This window comes from Ambystoma mexicanum, chromosome 1q (assembly GCF_040938575.1).
Source record: "Ambystoma mexicanum isolate Mex_15411 chromosome 1q, UKY_AmexF1_1, whole genome shotgun sequence".
Classification (NCBI taxonomy): Eukaryota; Metazoa; Chordata; class Amphibia; order Caudata; family Ambystomatidae; genus Ambystoma; species Ambystoma mexicanum.
In genome coordinates this window covers 128,348,435-128,369,011 of record NC_090922.1, presented here as the reverse complement: position 1 = coordinate 128,369,011, position 20,577 = coordinate 128,348,435, and the positions used below count along the sequence as shown (strand labels likewise).

At 46.3% G+C, this 20,577-nt stretch overlaps 1 protein-coding gene across 1 annotated transcript in view; it reads left to right on the top strand.

Annotated features, from left to right (window-relative positions):
• Positions 1-20,577, top strand: part of JPH3 (junctophilin 3) — a 1,045,448-nt gene that overhangs the window by 330,026 nt on the left and 694,845 nt on the right. The window lies entirely within an intron of this gene.

Sequence of the window (20,577 nt, the reverse complement as noted above, 5' to 3'; positions counted from 1 at the left end):
GTCATCAGTGACACCGATCCGTTTATCAGCTTCCAACATTCTCCCGCAGAGCTTTTCTATTTGGATGGATAAAGTGTCAATCTTGCAGGTGAGAGTTTCGATTCTCTGACCTATGGTGTCCATGATATTCTGGAGAGCAGACAGTGTTTGATTCAGGGCAATAAAGTTCTGTGGATGGGGGGGTTTGTTGCATCCTCATACTTCCTGCCTGCCACGCACTAGACAATGCATAGGAGTCCATTTTGGCCTGCTCTGCGGGTTCACCATGGGAGCAGCCAGTGGAGGGAGCAACCCGACTAAGGCGAATCCCTGCCACTCGCTTATCCACCAAGCCACAGGAGGAAGCAAAGGATGGTCTCGCTGAACAGGACCCATCCGCTCTTTCCAAGAGCCTGTTAGAGTGCCTCAGAAAATCTCCATCCACATCCACAGCACCAGGCACCAGCGAGGGACCGACTGTTAGTCACATTACTGTCTGTGTATAAAGGATTGTGCCACAATTTCAGAACCACTTCACACACCATCAGCATGAGGAAGCCCCTCACTGCTCCTGCACTACTGTGGACCATGCCTCCAAGTCCTCCAATACCTATAGAAGATGTGAACAGTGATTACAAGGTGCCGCCGATCCACACAGCCCTGATGTCAAGGGCTATGGGGGCTGCTCTAAAACATGACCCCCAGCTGCAGTACAGGCCTGCATAATTATGTGCCGCAGAAGCTGCTCCACAAGCGCTGACTGCATCGGCGCATGCTGTGCTGCCAGAGCTTTGCACTGCTACCTTGCTGACCCCATCTCTGCCGCAGGAGCCCAATGCAGGCCTCCTCCAGACCGCTCAACCCACTCCTCACCTGGAGAGCAGCGGTTATGTGGCACCTGCAGTGGCAGCGCGAAAAGATCCAGAGCGCCGTCACTCCCCTCACCACCCCTGTCGAACGTTTAATATGCGCACAACCCTTCTTTGAGGGCCAAACGGGCGATGACCCGGTCCAGACCTCATGCATGGGTTTCCTTAAAACAGCTCAGTACCCCATGAGGGAGGCAGCCATGCCCGCTCCTCTTTCCAGGCAGCCCAGATTCTGCGGTCTTCAAGCAGCGCTAGTGCTCCATTGTGCTATGTGCGGCGTGAAGGGGAGTGGACCTCCCAAAACCACTGCAGATGCACAGCTCTGACGCCGCTCCTGCAGAATGAAGGTATGTTTAGAGGGCCACCACGCAGGTCCTACAACGTCGCCCTTCCCAGGGACTCGCAGCCTCGTGGCGACAGTACTTCCTCTAATTTGCTTGGGCTACCCCTGGATCTCCATCTTCAAACAGAGCTTTAATCAACTGGAGTCAACTGGAGTGGCTAAGAATCCGTGCTCCACACCCCGCTAACTGTTCGGCGCTGCGTCTTCAAATTTCAGCCCTGCAGCCAAGCGGGCAGAAGGATAAAAAGCAGGATATGACGGTTCCGTATTGGGAGCCCTTTCAGGATGCGCACATTTTGTTGCCAGCCCAACAGCGCCCTCCCCCCAGCATAAACCTTGTTGAAAGGCTGCATGTTATTATTTCCACTTTCTCTTATGTGTACTTCTAGAACAATCCACCCACTCATGCAATTACAAACACATTATCAAAATAGGAAACACCTGCTATCTCCATTAGATACAATTTTACCATGAATATATCGATACACTATGAAATGTTCAGCCCGTTCCACAGTATGTTGTATAAACCGCATATACAGGCATCCTTTGCAAACTAATACACACAAAAAACACACAACAACAAAACAAAATGGAAAAATATCAGTTCAACTATTTTGCATGTAATTACAAGCTTGGAACTCAAAGCAAATCGCAGTTGATTCAGTGGCCAGCAGTATGGCAATACCTGCTAGTTTTAGGTGCCATGACTGATGGAGACTGTCTAGATGTTCTCCATTTGTGCAGTGCAAGATCAACCCCATGACCTTCTATGGAGACAAACATTTTTCGGCCATGGTTTACCGCACCCTTTGGGCATATCAGCTACCCCTTTGTGTTCACGTTGCAGCAGTACCGGTATAACAGGTCTATGCCTGACACGCAGTTTAAGCACCTTTTTCACAGGTGGATGCCTACTAAATGAAGGCCCTTCAGAAGACATTTCAGGTTGAAGAAAAAGGCATCCTCTCACAAGTGGCATCCCAGGGCAGCCATTTTCACATATCCTTTGCACCCGAAATGTTGGTGGAAGGTAGGTTGGTGGACTTTGGCAAGGACTGGTGGACTGTGACCATGGACCAATGGATCCTTCTGGTTGTATGAGAAGGGTAAAGTCTGTCAGTCTTGATATTTCCATGAGATTGCCCATGGCAGCAGCAGCAACAGAAGCACGCTCTGACTGTTAGAGTTGCTTGTGGAAGAGCCGGCATGACAGCTCAGGAAACCCTGATGAATCCAAAACTCAGCAGCCAGACATATCAACCCTGCCCTCAGAATACTACACTGGCTCCCTATCAGCCTAAGAGCTACCTTCAAATCCAGGTGCATCACACACCAAGCCTTCTGTAATACAGGACCAGAGTTCCTACAGAGAAAACTCAACCACTACCAACCCTCCCTCCCCCCAGAAACCTAAGTTCTGGCTCGGCTCTCCTCCTCGCTATGCCCCCTTACCACTCCACTAGAGTGGGCGGCTCGGCCTTCTCTATCATAGCTCCCACCATCTGGAACATACTTCCTCTGCAGATCTGCCGTACCGACAACTACCTTTCATTAAAAAAAGTCCTAAAACCTGGCTATTTGCCGGATTATCCTGAAACCCATCCCTAACCTTCCAATTCCCAATCCGATCATATGAACATTCACCACCAGGCAGCGCTGGCTGTTTTCGCGGAGACCCCGACCTCACAGCACTGGCGGCACCAGCCGTTATCCTGGTGGCCTGGACCTCAATCACCATCAAACACCATTTGTGATGTTGGTTCCCACAAGAACCACCAGCTGGAAACACAGGCCATTTTTATCACTATGAAATGTCACAGGACTGACTAGTCGCTGCACCTTGCACGTACGGAGAAAATAGGTAAATTGCAGACAAAGTGGTTGAGCTAGAACATCAACTCCACAGCACTCAGATGGATTGGGTTGTACAGTGGGGCATTGTCATGGGAGGAATTGTGTGCAATGGCCAGGTCTCACCCCAGAAGGCCAGGTGGGGGTTTCTATTGCATTGAACTGTGTAGGCAATGAAGAACTATTCTGGAATTTAACTGGAAGGACTTGAGGGATAGGCGGGTATCGCACCTCGGTTGAACTACAGGCTTGGCCATGGTAAAGGTAACAATTGCAAAGGTCTAGTATGCTCACAATATCTGGAAAGATTTGCTATGCTCTCCAGCTGGATGAGCCTGGAAGTATAGCCTACACTCCTCTAGCTGAAATTTGTGAAGCTTAGACTGCCGCTGTCACTAACCGTTTCATTGCAGCCGGAAGAATCTACAGAGGAAGCTACAACTTGATCGGGTACACATACACCAAATCTCCACCCAAACTGCTAGGTACATATAACGCACCACTCTGGTGGACACTGGCCATAGACATGGCTACCCGCAGACATCAAAATACAGCAATGACTATAAAAAATTTGGTCTCGTTGGTCACATAATTGTTCCACCTACACACACCAGACTATGGGCCTCATCATGAGTTTGGCGGTAACCCTTAAATGCGGCAGTAGCGCTATTACCGCCGCATTTAAGGGTCTGCCAAATCACGGCTTCGCCTGATTTCCCCCCAGCTTTTAGCTGGGGGGAAATCTGCCGGAAATTTGTGCTATTACTGCTGGTGGGAAATCTGCCGGCGGTAAGAGCATGAAATTTCCCCATTGAGCCCAATGGGGAATTCCTGAATGGGCTCAATGGGGAATGGGCAATACCAGTTCCGCCAAACCCGTGATCCGGCGCTATTAGGGCCGGGGGGGTTTGGCGGTAGGGCTATTAACGCCGGCGCTAGAAGCGCCGGCGTTACCGCCCAACTCGTGATGAGGCCCTATGCCTCAACACCTCTGACAGGAGTATTCAGCAAAGACCAACAACAAACTTGGGCACGCTGGACACATAGCGAGCCTCTAGCACTCACGCCATTGCCAGATTTCTCTCAGCACCCATCCACATGCCTGAACTCATCGGCTGCTTTCTACAGCAACCTCTCCAGCCCTGCTAAGCCTTATTTGGCCAAATGCACACGCGCATATTAGCCATGGTGATTTTGAATGCAGACCTTTACAATCTCAGTCGAGGAGTGAGTTGGAAGGATCTGGTGTTCCTGGATCTTCTCACTAATGAATAGGGCACGATTTGACATCCAGACATGAGCAGCTTACTTTTTCCATGTTTGGCTTCTGAAAGCCTAATGTTTCAGGATCATGATCTGTCGAAGGAAGTCTTGGAACTTATGGTTGATTCCAGGCAACATAGTACTGGGATGGTGTACTCCTTCAGCTGTTTTTTTGCAGGTGGTGCAATCAACAACAGATTAATCCCTTCTCATAATCACTGGTTTAGTTGCTAGTTTTCTGTACTGTCCTTGATGAAGGAACGTCTTCAGCTCTCTAGGATGTAGGAATATCTGTCCAATTCCCCTTGGACCTCCCTCAAACCGCTCCCTTCGACACCCTCCTCACCTGAGCTACTTGTCTCTGAGATGTCTTGATGCAGGTGTTGTTGTGAGAAGTAGTCCTTTTCTTTCTTTCGTAGCATCTGCCTGCCTCGGATAGAGCCACAGTGGCCGCCTGTAAACTGTAGCCCCGTGACTTCTATCCCGGGATAGGGCTGGATAAACAGGGAAAAAGCCCAAAGGCTAAAATAAAAACTTCCGGTGGTTAGATGTGATACGGTGTACCTCGCTGGCTGAGAAAGGCTGGTTGTGTTCCGTTAGCCGTAAGTGGTACGAGAGCTGAGTCCAAGCAAACACTTTAGATGAGACTTAGTAATGTGGAAGCGTAAGGTAGGTACAAACCGGGAGAAAACCCGGGGGACTGGAAAAGGGGGGAAGAGGATTCCAGGCTTCCCCTTACCCAGAAGCAAGTCGCAGGTAAAAAACGGAAAGAGCCGAATCGGAGAGGCAAGCCGTGAGTTGGCCAAAGCAGAGCCACAGAGAGACGCGGTAGATTGGGAGATCAGAAAGGAGCCAGAGCGGAGAGGAGCGCACCGGAATAACGCAGGGTAGGAGGCAGGAGAGCTGCGAGAGAGACAAGGTACAACAGAAAAGCAGAAAAGAGCTGGAGCGAAGAGGGGCGCATCAGACATCTGCAGGGAAGAAGGCAAGAGAGCCGAGAGAGAGAGAGAGAGAAATAGGAAAGTGGAACGCTTCGGTATGAAGCATAAAGGATGTAAATGAGTGTATTAACCAGCAGTGAAAAGTAACCGAACGGTTGCAATGCGCCGACCGCTGGGAGTACCTCCCAGTGGCAGCCATGATGAAAATGACTAGAGCGTTACTCCCCTATGTTAAGTAACGTAACGGAACAGTCAATGACGGGGAACCGCCAACTACTCGGGTGCATGACAGTATGCCCCCTCTTAGTTCCGGGGAACCTGGGTTTACCCGGGGAGGCTCGATGGAATCTGTCACGCAGCGTTGGGGCATGCAAGGTGGCATTAAGCCTCTCAGTCTGCATGTTGGTCTGGGGATGGTATCCTAATGATAAAGCCCGTTCTATGCCTAACCGGCTGCAGAGAGCCTTCCAAAATTTGGAGACGTACTGACTTCCGCGGTCTGAGGTGATTTTATCTGGTAGGCCATGCAGGTGGAATACATCTCTAACAAAGATTTCCGCCATGGTAGCAGCTGTAAGCAGCAGCGAGAGGGGAGAGAAATGTGCCATCTTGGTTAGGGTGTCCACAGTGACCATGATACAGGTACATGAATCGGATTCTGGAAGTTCTACTATGAAATCCGTGGATATGTGGCCCCACAGGCATGACGGTACTTCTGCCTGTTTCAGGAGACCAAAGGGTTTGCCAGTGGGATATTTGGTCATGGCAGACATAGGGCATGCTCGTAAGTATTCTCTCACATCTTGTCTTAGATTTGGCCAATAGAAGGATCTTCCGATTAGCTCGGAAGTTTTGGTTTGGCCCCGATGTCCTTCAGTCGTGTTGTCGTGACGCCAACTGATGACTTTCCTGCGTAGGGGCCCTGAAGGTACATACAGCCGGTTGTTGTGAAACCAGAGTCCTTCTTTCTCTTCATAGGGAATAGCGGTATGCTTGAAGAGTGTTGACCGATCCAAAACCATGGCTTCTTTGACCTCTTGCAAAAACATGTTGATATAAGCCAGGACTCTGTTCCTAGGGATCATAATCTCAGCTGGATGCGTTATGGAGTGGTTAAAGGGACCCTTCTGTGAAAGGGCATCCGCCAATGTGTTTTGGGTACCAGGAAGATATGTAATCTGGAAATCATGTTGAGTGAAGAAATGTGCCCAGCGGGCCTGGCGGGAGTTCACACATTCCATAGACTGCAGAACCCAAAGGTTTTTAAGATCGGTCTGGAGCAGAAAAGGATGTTGACCTCCTAGTAACAGATGACGCCATTCTTCACATGCTTGCTTCATAGCTAGCAACTCCTTTTCGAGGACGGAGTAGTTAAGTTGACTGGTGGTAATGTTTCTAGAGAGATATGCGTTGGGGTATTCAGTGCCATCTTCCTCTTGTAGCAAAGCAGCTCCAATTGCTGCAGCCGAAGCATCGGTTTCCACAATAAACGGCTTAGATTGATCTGGTTGCCGTAAAATCGGAGCGGAACAAAAATGGATCTTGAGACGGCGAAAGCTGTTATCAGCCATTGAGGACCACAAAAACGCGCCTGGGTCCTTTTTGGAAAGGAAAGTGATGGGAAGAACAATCTCAGAGTACTTGGGAATTAATCATCTGTAAAAGGTTGCCAGACCGAGGAATCTTTGCACTTCCGTGACAGAGGACGGGGCTGACCAGTCGAGTATGGCTGAAACTTTTCTCGGATCCATCGTGATTCCCTGTTCTGACAAGACGAATCCCAAGTAGGGGATGGAAGAAACCCCAAAAACACACTACTCGGGTTTGGCGAGTAAATGGTTTGCCTGAAGACGGTCTAGTACCTCTAGCACGTGCTGGTGATGTTTCTTTGTGTCAGTGGAATAGACCAGGATGTCATCTAGATAAATAATGACAGTCATGAACATGAGGTCTGAGAACATCCGGTCCATGAACCACTGGAACACTGCAGGTGCATTAACTAGCCCGAACAGCATGACCCGGTATTCGCACAACCCAAAAGGAGTACGAAAGACTGTCTTCCATTCGTCGCCTGAGTTGATGCGAAGCAAGTGGTCAGCGTTTCTGAGATCAAGTTTGATAAAGATCTTTGCTCCTTGAACAGCCTTGATGATGTCAGTAATCCAGGGCATCGGGTAGCGGTCTCTGATGGTTACTTTGTTCAGTCCTCTGTAATCAATACAGGGCCTTAGCTCTGTCGAATCCCTCTTTGAGATGAAAAACAAGGATGCCCCTGCCAGGGATTTGGATGCTTGGATGAGACCATAGTGTGGGTTGGCGTCCAAGTAACTCAGCAGAACCCGTTTCTCGGTTAGTGAGAGAGAGATCATGCAACCAAATGGAACCAGAGCCTTGGGTTCTAGGTCTATAGCACAGTCTTCGGGTCGATTGGGAGGCAATTCGACTGGTATCTTCTCCATGAACATTTGGTGGTACTGTGCAATGAAATGGGGAAGTGCATGTACTCCTATGTGACCCTTTTGAGGTGCCGTAGTGGCCTGTACTTTGCTGTAGTTGTTGAGTGGCAGAAAATGATGTTTGCAATACACAGATTTTGAAACATAACTGATTGGTTGCCCAGTCAATGCGAGGATTGTGCTTTCTGAGCCAGGTGATCCCTAAAATGACAGGGAAGTGTGCTGCTCGGATGATATCGAACCTGAGTAGTTCAGTGTGTTGAAAAATGGTAACCTGCAGTTCTTCAGTTGTATGTGTTATGGGTCCTGATGAGAGGGGAGAGCCATCCATGCCCTCTACCTTTTGTCCTTCCTTGCGAGCAAGCCTCCGAAGGCCCACCTTATCTGCCCACACCATATCGACGAAGTTGCCTGTGGCCCGGCAATCCAGGAGGGCCAGAGAATCGACTTGGTGATGGTCGATGTCCATGAGTACTGATACCACCATCAAATGGGAATCTTCTTGGGATCCTAAGGAGGAGATAGAAAGAGATACGTATGGACTAAGGCTTGTGACTTACCCCCGGGAACCCGTCTCTTCTAGGGCCGAGGGTGTTCGTTTTCCAACCGCCTTGTCGGTACTTCCGTACAATCCTTGAGGAGGTGTTTATCTGATCCACAGTACGCACACAACCCTTTCTCTCTCCGGTGTCGTATCTATTCGAAAGTAAGTGGCGCCCTGGTAGTCGCAATTTGCATTGGTTCTTCTCTAGAGAGTGAGGGAGTGGTAGAGGGGGAGGACTGGGAATCACTGATGAAGAAGCTTCCTCAGGGATGTCTTCATTCCGTTCGTCTCTCCTGGAGGCGGTATTTGATCTGTAATACCGAGGACAACCAGTCCGGAAAAGTTAGAGGCCTGGGAGAATGAGCCAATTCGTCCTTTATCTCCTCTTTTAAGCCTCTGCGAAAGATGGCGTATTGTGTTTGTTCTGGCCAGCCTGCCCCGGCTGCCAGAGTCTTGAACGTAGTGATATAGGAGAAGAGATCCGATGAACCCTGGCGCACATCAAGTAGGTCTTCTGAAGCTGTAAAAGTCAACTCTGGTCGTTCAAATGTCTGTTTTAGAAGGGCATGAAAATCCCAGAAATCTTGTAGTGTAGGCTTTGAGCTGGTGACCAACGGCGTAGCCCATGCAAGGGCATTACCGCTCATGTTTGAGATGTGAAAGCTGTTAGGAAAGATTTCTTAATTGTGGGTATTTTTCCTTCCATGTGGCAACCCCTAAACTTTTTGCTGTTGTTTTCACCAGGATCTAGACTTTGCCAGAGAAGTGCCACATTCTGCCGCACTCCTCTGGGCTTTCGCTCCATTTTTACGGGGAAACTGACATGCCCTTAAGACAGTCAGTACCGGGAAACGTTGTTTTCCGTAGTTCTTTTATCATGTTGCAGCTTTCGCGCAACATGGCACAAGAGGGCACTGTAAGCTAAGTTACTGCTCTCTTTGGGTCTCTAGTCTACTACAGGCCCTAGATACTCTCTTGGGATTGTTATCGAACGGTGCAAGTGAATCACGGACGGGACTGGTGGCAGCGATCGTTTCTTTGTGTTTTTGAGCTCCTTTTGGCATTTAAGTGCGTTTCTCGCGCTTAGCCCAAAATGGTGGCCTGGCTTTACCGCGAAACACAGATGCTTTTGCGGGCTTCTACAGGCCTTGTGTGTGCCTCCAGGATGTGGGCTGGGATGTCTGGTCCCAATACACATCCTGGGTGCCAGAGAGTCTAGGGTGGTGTGAATGCCTGGGACCTCCGTGGTCCGTGATAGGTCCACGTATGGTGTGAGTGTTTTTTGAGCAGATCTCCCATTGGGTCCCCTCTGTTTTGGCGCGAAAGGAACCGTGGATAAGAGGGGGCTGGAAACACCACTACCATGTCGATCTCCTGAGTTCTCACGAACAAAGGAATACAGGAGCCAAGTATCCTGCAACCACGAGGCTGAACCGAGGAATCGCTGGTGACCCGCTGAAGGACTGCTCCTCTGCACTGCTGTCGCTTTGTGAAACCCTTTCTACCTCTGATCGAAGGAGAAGGCCTGTACTGGTACTTCGACCCCTTGGAATAGTGGGAACAACTATTCTCGGCATCTTCACCATCTCCTGCACGTAAGCCTTCGGAAGTGTCTCTGGGCCATCCAGCAGACTGACCAGCCTACCCAGGAGTCTTGCTCTGTAACTGCCGTCAGGTTGTGTTGTATTACGAGTCCTTGTCACTTTCACACGATTCGTACACTTGGCATTCCCAGGTCTGAAGTGAGTAGACCCCACCCCATTGGTGTATGAACAAATATTCCCACTGGGGTGTTACTGATACTTACTATGATCATATAATATTGAAAAAAGTATTTGTTACCTTTTTCCAGTGTTGATGTTTCTACATTGGGAGAAATATTTCCTTATTTTGGTTTATGTCTCATTGATTTTTCCATTTTTCCTTCTTTCTTTTTTATCTTAAATTCATGATTTCTGTTTAGCAATTTTGCATTCTGATTCATACTAAGAAGGATTGTTTTTCATATGTATGTTACCTTGTAAATGTTTTATTGATTGTATTTGCACGGATGTTTGCACATAAAGTTTTGTCTTTAACTTACAATAATTTGCATGACTATCCTTGATGTGTTGTACTATGATGGATACTAATTATATGTAGATGCTATTACCCCAAAGGGGTACTTAGGTTTGGACCAGGGGCAGGACCTTAATTCATTCACACCTTCCTATAGGCCAACCTACATACGTACTAGTACCTTGTGTTAATAACTGAAGTGAGTAGTGTACATTTGGCTGAAATACACACGGCCGCTCCGTTGCCCTGCTGTGGTAACAAACTGTGCGGGTTCACTGCGTTTGGGACGTCCTCAACTCAACTTCTGCTGCTGCGGAATCTACACGATGACGAGACGTCCCCTGCTCCTATCTGAACCTGCCAGCACTGAAACTGACGCGGAGAAGCCTGGGTCTGCTTGCATCGGGGACCGGTGAGTAGCATTGCTAGGAACTGGTCGCCCTCCTGCAGGAGCCCATAGCTTTTCCCCGCTGTGTCTAACAGCATGCCTTTCCGTACTCGCGCTCTGCTTCTGCCCACAGTGGAGGCTGCGCTTGAGTCACGGAGCTCTGTTCATCTTCATTTGTTCACCGAACTAAACTGCCTGATTCCCTCGAAGAGACTCCCCTTTTTGCCCGTTGGCACCAGCGTGTGCAGGTACTTTTGAGCACAAGGCTCCACTCTTCGTAGGGCATGGACTTCCATTTAGTTAGGTGCCTCTGAAGGCGGACTGGGTCTAATTATTATTCGCACTGCCTGTTTTCCTCCCCATCTAGGTGGTCTACACATTTCGTGCGTCTAACTCGTTAGACTCGTTTGTATTTGTATATATATTGTATTAGTTTGGTATGTGTTGGTTTACTTGAGTTTTATTGTGATTTCTCGCTACGGTCAATGTTACAAAGGCCTTGTAATAAATGTGTATATATTTTTAATATAACACCTGCTTGGAGTAATTTGTAAGTGTCCTTGCTTTGTGTGCTCATTGCGGGCTTTCAGTCACCCTCACCCCTCTTGAGACCTAGTCTTGACCGCTGCGATCGCTACTCTGATTGGTCTGGCTTGTCCAGAGGTTACCCTGTTCCAAGAAACTAGGCTGGCCTTCTGAACCTCTGCCCCTCCAGGACAGAGTTCAGAAATCCGTCTTAACAAAAGCCAACACGAGATTGGTCTGTGGAAAAGGCCCGGGTCTGAAAGTGAAATACACGGTACATGCTTCAAGGAATTATTTTACCTTCTTAGGTGTTCCGTCGAATTTTCCCGAGGACAAGGCCATTGTTGGTAATTCAGTTGGTTGTTGTTCACGAGCAGTTATTAGCTGCCTAGGGACTGTGCTTTGTGTCTATATGGACTGTAGTTCCTGTGACAGTCCTTGTATAGTGGTCCAGAGCTCTTGGACCTGTTCAGCTGTAGCCATTGCTGCTGCTTGCGTTTCAATCTGTCCAATTCCCCTTGCACCTCCCTCGAACCGCTCCCTTTGACACCCTCCTAACCTGAGCTACTTGTCTCTGAGCTGTCTTGATGCAGGTGTCGTCGTGAGAAGTAGTCCTTTTCTTTCTTTCGTAGTATCTGCCTGCCTCGGATAGAAGCCACAGTGGCCACCTGTAAGCTGCAGTCTCGTGGCTCCTATCCCGGGAGAAGGCTGGATAAACGGGGAAAAAGCCCAAAGGCCAAAAAAAAAACTTCCGGTGGATAGATGTGATACGGTGTACCTCGCTGGCTGAGAAAGGCTGGTGGTGTTCCGTTAGCCGTAAGTGGTACGAGTGCTGAGTCCAAGCAAACACTGTAGATGAGACATGGTAATGCGGAAGCGTAACGTAGGTACAAACAGGGAGAAAGCCCGGGGGACTGAAAAAGGGGGGAAGAGGATCCCAGGCTTCCCCTTACCCAGAAGCAAGTCACAGGTAAGAAACGGAAAGAGCCGAAGCGGAGCGGCAAGCCGTGAGTCGGCCAAAGCAGAGCCGCGGAGAGACGCAGTAGATTGGAAGATCAGCAAGGAGTCAGAGCGGAGAGGAGCGCATTGGAATAACACAGTAGGAGGCAGGAGAGATGCGAGAGAGACAAGGTACAACAGAAAATCAGAATAGAGCCAGAGCGAAGAGGGGGGCACCGGACAGCTGCAGGGAAGAAGGCAAGCGAGCCAAGAGAGAGAGAGAAGCGGGAAAGTGGAACGCTTCGGTATGAAGCAGAGAGGATGTAACTGAGCGTATTAACCAGCAGTGAAAAGTAACCGAACGGTTGAAACGCGCTGACCGCTGGGAGTACAAAGGCTATGTACCTCGGCCATGATGAAAACGACTAGAGCGTTACTCCCCCACGTTAAGTAACGGAACGGAACAGTCAATGGCGGGGAAGCCGCTAACGCCGCAGCAACCACCAACTACACGGGCGCATGACAATATCAGCTACTTTATTGATCTTCTTGGGAAGCCTGAACAGAGTTCTTTGTTTGAAATATCCAATGTCACGCCGGTTTTGAAGCACTGGGTCATGTAATATCCTTCTGTGCCATACGCTCAAGTGCAGTGGGATTTGAATATATTTTTGGTGCAACAGATGGCTACATCTTTTAAGCCCATGCATACCTGTGTTTTCAAGTTCCTCACTATATAAACAGCCATTAAATCAGCCAGGCGAATGAGCGAATTGCAGGCCTGATTGGCTGACGCACCTTATGCAATCTTCTCAAAGTCCAGACTTCAGGTCAAAATGTCTTTTTTACTAAAAGTAATTAATGAATTTTAAATTAATCAATCTGTTCGGCTTCTGACTTTTTTCTTTCTAAAGCAGAGGAGAGAGTACATAGACAGAACCATACGTTTCCAGTGAGTTAAAACATCTCTAGCTCTGACAAATATAGAATCAGCATTAGAGCATGTTCAGCAAACACCAGCAATGTTATGGTGGGTCAAAAAAAGGCTTGAAAAAAATCAAATCCGGTTCACCTCAATTGTGAAAGTAAAACAATCCACTTGAGCCAAGTCAAACATACCCCAATGTTCCAACCACGAGGCTGTCAAGACTACTCCACTGATGATCCCTAATAAGGTTGAAACCAGTTATGCAGTTGCCTGCAGCCTTGAGAAATATTGGTCTTGGATTGATAATGCTATGAATAAAGTAGCACTGCCCTGTAAGACAAAGGCAATTTGGTGGAGCAAAGGGCTTACATTTGGGCTAATTTGCATACCCACAATGCCTACTGATGTGGATCTGAACTGGAAGTGAACTTCGAGCAATGGTTACGAGGCGGTGCTGTGGCAAATGCGTGACTTGGTTCAAATGGATTATTCTACTTTCACTTTTCAGATGAACAGTCTTTTTTTTCAAGCCTATTTAAACCCACTGTAACTTTGCTGACAACTGATGTACTTACATGTAACAAACGCAGGGAAACCAAACTTAGCCCACATAAATGGAGGTTAACGAAATGGCAAATTACTAAATAATGTTATATTTGAAGATTAGGTCGTCCTCTTGAAGGCAGTGGTGGCATACATGTACATCTGAGCACATTTACTATCATTATTAGATATTAGATTGCCCACACAGGTGGTACTTCAGCCCCATTGATTAGACTACTCTGAGATAGGTCAGAACACATACAGCCCACTACATCAGGCAGTGCTGGTGTATATATACATTCAATTCCATTTGTTTGTCTATTGAACACACCTTTTCAAGACAGGTGAATGCCAAGAAGTCATGTGTTTTCTTAAAGCTTATTTGCATTCTATGTGCAGTCAGTTTGCATACAATGATAGTCAATAGGCACCCACTCTGACGTCAGAAATTATTTTTAATATGCTACCATTATACCGATACTTATCTCTGCACAGACAACCAACCATACATGTTGACTTATTTTTGATTCATTGAGGGTGGAGGGATCAACTGACACGTTATCGGTGCTCAGAAGACACAAATGACTCACCAGTTACACCAAATGTTAAAGTTGAACATAATATCAACAATGATAGCAACACATACAATGTTTCCATGTCATAGATCTATATTTAATTTCATATACGTATATACGTCTGAAACCCTTGGAATTTTAATTCACGAGCAGGCAACCTTTAAAATATGCCAAACATATTGATTTCACCAAGGCTATTTTCTAGAAGCACCACCTGACAGGATTTCACTTGAAATAACATTTCCTGGGAGGTAATCAAATGCATCACTCCACTGTGGTGGGGCCCAGAATAAATCAAATCAAGTGCATTGGGGACAAAAATCTACCCTTTTAGAAAATGTGTAGCACCTTTCCTGAGAAAACAGACTTTTTTGTTTATTTATTTATTTATTTGACATTTATAGCCAGGCAGTTAGCCCTGAGGCACTCGTTACAGTTACAAGAAGGTTACAGTGAGGTACATGACATTGAAACTTAAATCTGAAGAATACTCTTTCAAGACATGCCCCACTTACTGGGTCCATATTAAAACATAGGGAGCGTGTGCGGGATCACAGCAAAGCATACATGGGGAACAGTAATACAATAGGCTGCAAAGGGCCGTCACTTCACTAGGCTAGGATGTGAAATATACAAAAGGTGCAGTGAGAAAGGCCGCACTGCACAGTTTGCACAATTTGCAGTTGGTTTCTGAGGTTGCCCTGGTGACTACTTTAGTCTTTTAAATAGTTAAATGATACACGAGTCTTACAGTAGCCACTTGTTTGGTTCATCCTTCACCCATACATCATGCTTGGGCATGGGTATTGGGTATGGGAACACTGTACTGTGCCATGTCGATTCTTGGGTTTCCGAGTAAGGGTCCCATAATGACTGCCAACCTACTGAGGCTTTTAAACATCTAGGTAGGGAAAATCGAGTACAGGTGATAGTGGTAGGTGCCACCCACCAGCTGGCACAAAGTGTCAAAGACCGGGTCCTAAAACCCACAAATGTCAGGACATAGACACACCAGGCATAACAACAGTGTTGCTAGCACACACCTCTCATTTGAACCATAAAAACAAAGAAGCACTCGGAAAATCCTATGCAAGCCGCATGCCACATGGTACACACAATGAACACACTTAGCGTTTGTGTCAGTAGTTCAGATAAAGTGCTTCGGTGTGTCAGCAGATCTACTCCCATTGAGCCATGTCTACATGCCAGTAGACTTTGAGCCATGTCTACTTAAGACTGAAAATGCTTTTGGAGGGACAGGGTCTCCTCGTCCTTGTCCTACCACTTCTCTGTTGGTGTTTTCTGTGTATGTTTCTGCACAGGATTCCAGTTTGGTCCCCTGGCAGCGCAGCTCTTCATAGCTATCTTTTGGTGAACAGTACCCCTGGGATACCCTTAGGGATACCCTTAGGTCCTAGACCTTTCATGAAGGTCCCTCCCACAGGTGATCACGGCTGAGTACAGTCTCTGAACCAATCTTAAAGCTTAAAGTCCAAAGGTCTGCCATTGGGATGAAATGTGTGCAGGATAGTGCTACACCACTTAGATTGTATATGTATCACCCGAGGGAAGCTTGGCTCAAATGAGAGGGCAAGCACCGGTGCCGTAGTAAGGAGGTGGTGTTGCAGAAGCAACAACAGACCCTTCAATCTGGTGGCCTCTCAGCTTTCAGCAAGAAATAATCGGGGCACATTGGTCCTGCGCCACCAGGTAATAGAGCTCTGAGCCTTGGACTTCCAAATCACCCATAATATGGGGAGAAATAGGGGTCCATCAACCAACAATAACCTGCTTTTCTTCTGGGATCAAGGTGGTTAATGGGCTGCACACTTTGGCAACAATAATCCTTCGAGAACGACTATGAAGATTAGCAATAGGCATAGGACATAGGGAGTACTACCACCTAAAATGAGGCGAGCCTGCCAATTATTGCTACGGGTATTTTTAACTCATCTGGTGATTTGTTGCTCAAGTTGGCCCAGTACTTTCACATAGTTCATAGTTAAGTGGCTCTTTTCCTTACACATCTGTACTTCCAAGTATGTGATGCTCTCCTTGTGCTGTTGAAAACCAAACTCATATCCTGCATCGCATTCACCACCAGCGGAGGGGATTGGGGCAGAATTTGCATTTGACTTTCAACTCAGATTGACCTCCAAAGTTTTCCAGACCTCTCCTAATGTATTCTGGGTTTTGCAAAAGGCCTATGAGAAATGGCAGCATTTTCTCCATGTATAGCGAGATTGTAATTATTTCTGGATATCATGATAACGGCCTATCTGAATGCATTTCCTGGATGTATGATGAAGCTCGAGGCTATAGCACAAGAGGAGCCATGAGTGATGCCCCATTACTCTGTGGACCTGGAAGATATAATCCCGTTGGCATATTCAAATTCAACACCTCCAAAATGTACAAAATATGGAAGATTGGCTTATTTGGGTTTAGAAAAAGGGACTGTGTAACCCTTACCCTCCATTACATGCTATGCCCGTTCTAAGCTGCATGGCTGGTGCCTGGTTTTCAGGTGTTTGTTTGGTCTTTCTCTACCCTACCTAGCAGCCAACCTTCCGTCCTACTCTCCTATAAGAACATGCCACTCCTCGGTTCAAGTAAATCATGAGATTCTTCTATGCCAGATACAAGGCCAGAGTGACGAGAAGCTTTTCAGTCCACACCTTCAGAGTATGCAATGTCCTTCACCTGGAGATTTGAATATCTCTCGACCTTTCGGAGAGAGCAGTTAATACCTCAATACTTAATTAAATCCCTCTCTGTGGCGCTGGACCCTCAGTTCTGCTGTGCGAAGAAGCGTTTTGGTTTGCATTGTTTGATGCATTAAAAGTTCCAAAATCAATTAACCACGAATCATTGATAAGCTTGTGCATAAAGAGTGAACCAAATCAATAAACAAGCGGATCGACTCATCCTAGTGAGAACCTCTAAGGGGAAGGGCCATTGGTAGTGCCAAATGCTCCATTGGCATTCCATCATTGCCACAATGGCTAGCACCTCCAGATTTCTGGTAAGCAGGAGTTCATGCAGCCCTGTTAGATTAGTTCATGTATCACTCCTAGGGATTCAACCTACCTTGTATGACCAGACCACCCAAGATATCAATGGCGAGGAAGTCATCAGCAGGTACTGTAGCCGTAATTCTGTCGGCTACATTTATGAGCAGAACTGGTTACCAGTGGAGGAATGTATTTGCTAGTGGAGCATTTTACACCCTATTACCTCTTTTTCTAAAATAAGGGCTTATATCATATAATCCTCTAAAGGTGTTTAAATCAATTGCAAAGAATGTGGCCTGCATTCCACATTCCCAAAGGGTTGAACTGGGGCGCAGAGCTTTCTCGTCGCTGACACCCCATTTTGAAATTCTATTCCATAGAGCCTCAGAAGCTTCAAGTCTTACCTCCCCTTTTGTATGGTATAAAGACATGGCTTTTTAATACATAGATTGCCAACACACACATATACAAGTGAGCCAGTCAGAAAAATAGCACCTTCCATCAGTGTGCTTAACAAATGCTCCTAAGATAAGGACACCTTATATAACATATCTATTCAGACTAGAGCAGCAGAGACAGGAATGCCAGATCACTAAGAAGACCCTCTTTAAATCTACCACCACTGTAATGAGTGTTGTCTGTAATCCCCTGCGTAACACTCACACACAACAATATGCTTGTACACCTAATGGGATCTGTGGCCGTTGTCAGTTTCATCAACATATCATCTAAATCTGTCATAGTCTGTTGTTAGTGTGATATTAAAATCAGCCTACAATTATTTGTTTGCCATTGACATCTAAGAATGTACTGATATTTGTCAGCTGTGTCTGCAGAATTGAAGGTATTTGAAAAGAGGGTTATTCAAGATATTTCAAGCCTTGAGGTCAATAATACAACCACATTTCATAATATGAGTAAAAATGACAGGCAGGTGCCATAGAGTTAAGCACCAATGAAACTATGGTCATCATATCTGTGGAAAAAGCCATTGTGGTGTAAAATAGAAGTGGTTATATTGCTGAATATTTACGACATATTGTTCTATTGGCCATTGATCCTACAAAAGAACTTAGAGAGCTCATTAATGTAGAAGTGAATCAAGCTGAGGAACGAGGGATGCTCTCCACCCAAGAAGCTGAATTTCCAGTACCCGACAAGGTGTGCACATCCATCTTCTACACAGTTCCTAAAATCCATAAGGGTAAAATTCCCCGCCAGCGATGTCCCATTGTATGGGTAATGGCTCAACTTTGAAACGGTTATCCCACTACATGGACTTCTTTCTAAAACAGAAAATTCCATTCATACATTCTTATATCAGGGATACCACTCGTTTAATTTCCCTGGTTGAAGGCAGTGATTTTAACGCCACAAAAGAAGTTCTAATAGGACTGGATGTCGAGGCACTTTACACAACAAAAAGACATTGAAAATATTGGCAGAGCATATGAGGGAAGAAATCCAGAAATTAGATGATGCACACAGAGATTTCAATATCTGGAACACAGCAATAACGCTCACAAAAATGTTCTTCCAGTTTCAGGATACTCTATACCATCAAGTAGAAGGCACAGCCATGGGCTCTACTGTGGCACCCAATTTTGCAAATCTATATGTCAACAAATTTGAAGAGTCATACATCTACTCAATTTATAATGTATTCCATTGACATATGAAACGTATAAAGAGGTTTATTGACAACATTCTAGTCATTTGGGAAGGGCCCAGGGAGAAAATTGCAGGATTCACGATCTGGCTGAACAGTCTAGGCTCCATTTTATTTTTCACACATGTGATAAGCACAGCTGAACTATCCTTTCTGGATGTGTGGATATTTTGTGAAGACAACACCATAAAAGTGAGACCATTCAGTAAGCCCACTGACACCAATGGTTTTTTCAACTTTCAAAATGTTCACGGAAAGGCCCTACGTGAAAATGTGCTGTTCAGTCAGTTCATACGGTTCCACCTGAAGCGTTCCAAAATCTCTGACTTTGAATGGTCAGCAGGCATACTTACTGAGAAGTGAAAAGGGTATCCAATATTCGCAGGGAAGTGTTCTTACTACACAAGGACAAACATGACAATGAACATAGATTAGTTTGTGTCTCCACTTATTCGGACTTATTAACCGCGATGTAAAGGATATCATGGTTAGATCTGACATTAAGAGCCCCAAAACAAGAAAAGAGCTGTTGCTACTAGAAATTTGGAGAATGCACTGAACCTTTGGACATGTTCCATTTGGCAATTGTTGCTCATGCCAGTTCACTAGACGGATTCATAGCATCGATATTGGCCTTGATCACCCATTGGAGCAATGCAGTCTGACCAACTGCAGATCCAAAATAGGGATTTATTACATACAGTGTTCTTGCAATAAGAGCTACATTGGAATGACCACAAGGAAAGCAGAAATGTGAATATCAGAACATAGAAATTGCATCAAATCAGAGAACAGGAATGTCCCATTGGTTTCCCATTTCATAGATGCCAAACATAGGGCCAATTACATTTTTACTTCAGTGCAGAGATGAAGAGTCCGTAATATGCTGGCAACAAATTATTATTATTTTTTTGACAGGTAGACGTTTAGCAGGGCTCAATGAGGACATGTTGGAATATCCAGCCATCAGTTGGTGCCGGAAAACAAGTTCCCAACATTATTATCGTCTGTGGTTACCCATATATAATTTCGAGCAGGTTGTGTTTAATTGACCGTAGATGTCACATCACTAGTTTACTCATTGTTTTTGTGCCAGTGCCATCCATTCCAAAATGGCGCACCACATAGTAGTGGTATGAAGGGCTCTTTATTTTATTTATTGATTAGATTTGTGTAACTCCCGAAACTGAGGGTATCACAGCGTTTGTACAGGTAAACATTTTACATGTTAACAGTGTTAATAGCTGTTAGTCGTATTTGTTGAATAGCCAGGTTTTAACAAGCTTTCTGAAAGTCATGTAAGTACGTTTGTTTTCGATGTTAGAAGGACGTGAGTTCCAGAGTGACGGAGCAGCGACAAGGAAGCTTGCACCTCCAGCTCTTTTGCAGTTGAATTTAGTGGTGGAAAGCTAAAGGCTGGTGGAGGATTGTGGTGGGTTGAACGTGGAGTTTTGGGATAATGCAGTTATTGAGGTAGAGTGGGGCCTCTTTGTATATGCATCTGTGTGTGAAGGTCAGAATCTTAAACTTGATGCAGGCTTTCATGGGGAGCCAATGGGCAGTGCGTCTACTGGCTGAGATGTGCTCTGGCCACGCTAAGCCCATGGCAGCACGGAGGGCTTTGTTTTGTAAGAGTTGTAGTTTGGTGAGGTTTTTCGAGGACGTACCCATGTAGAGGGTGAATAAAGGCAA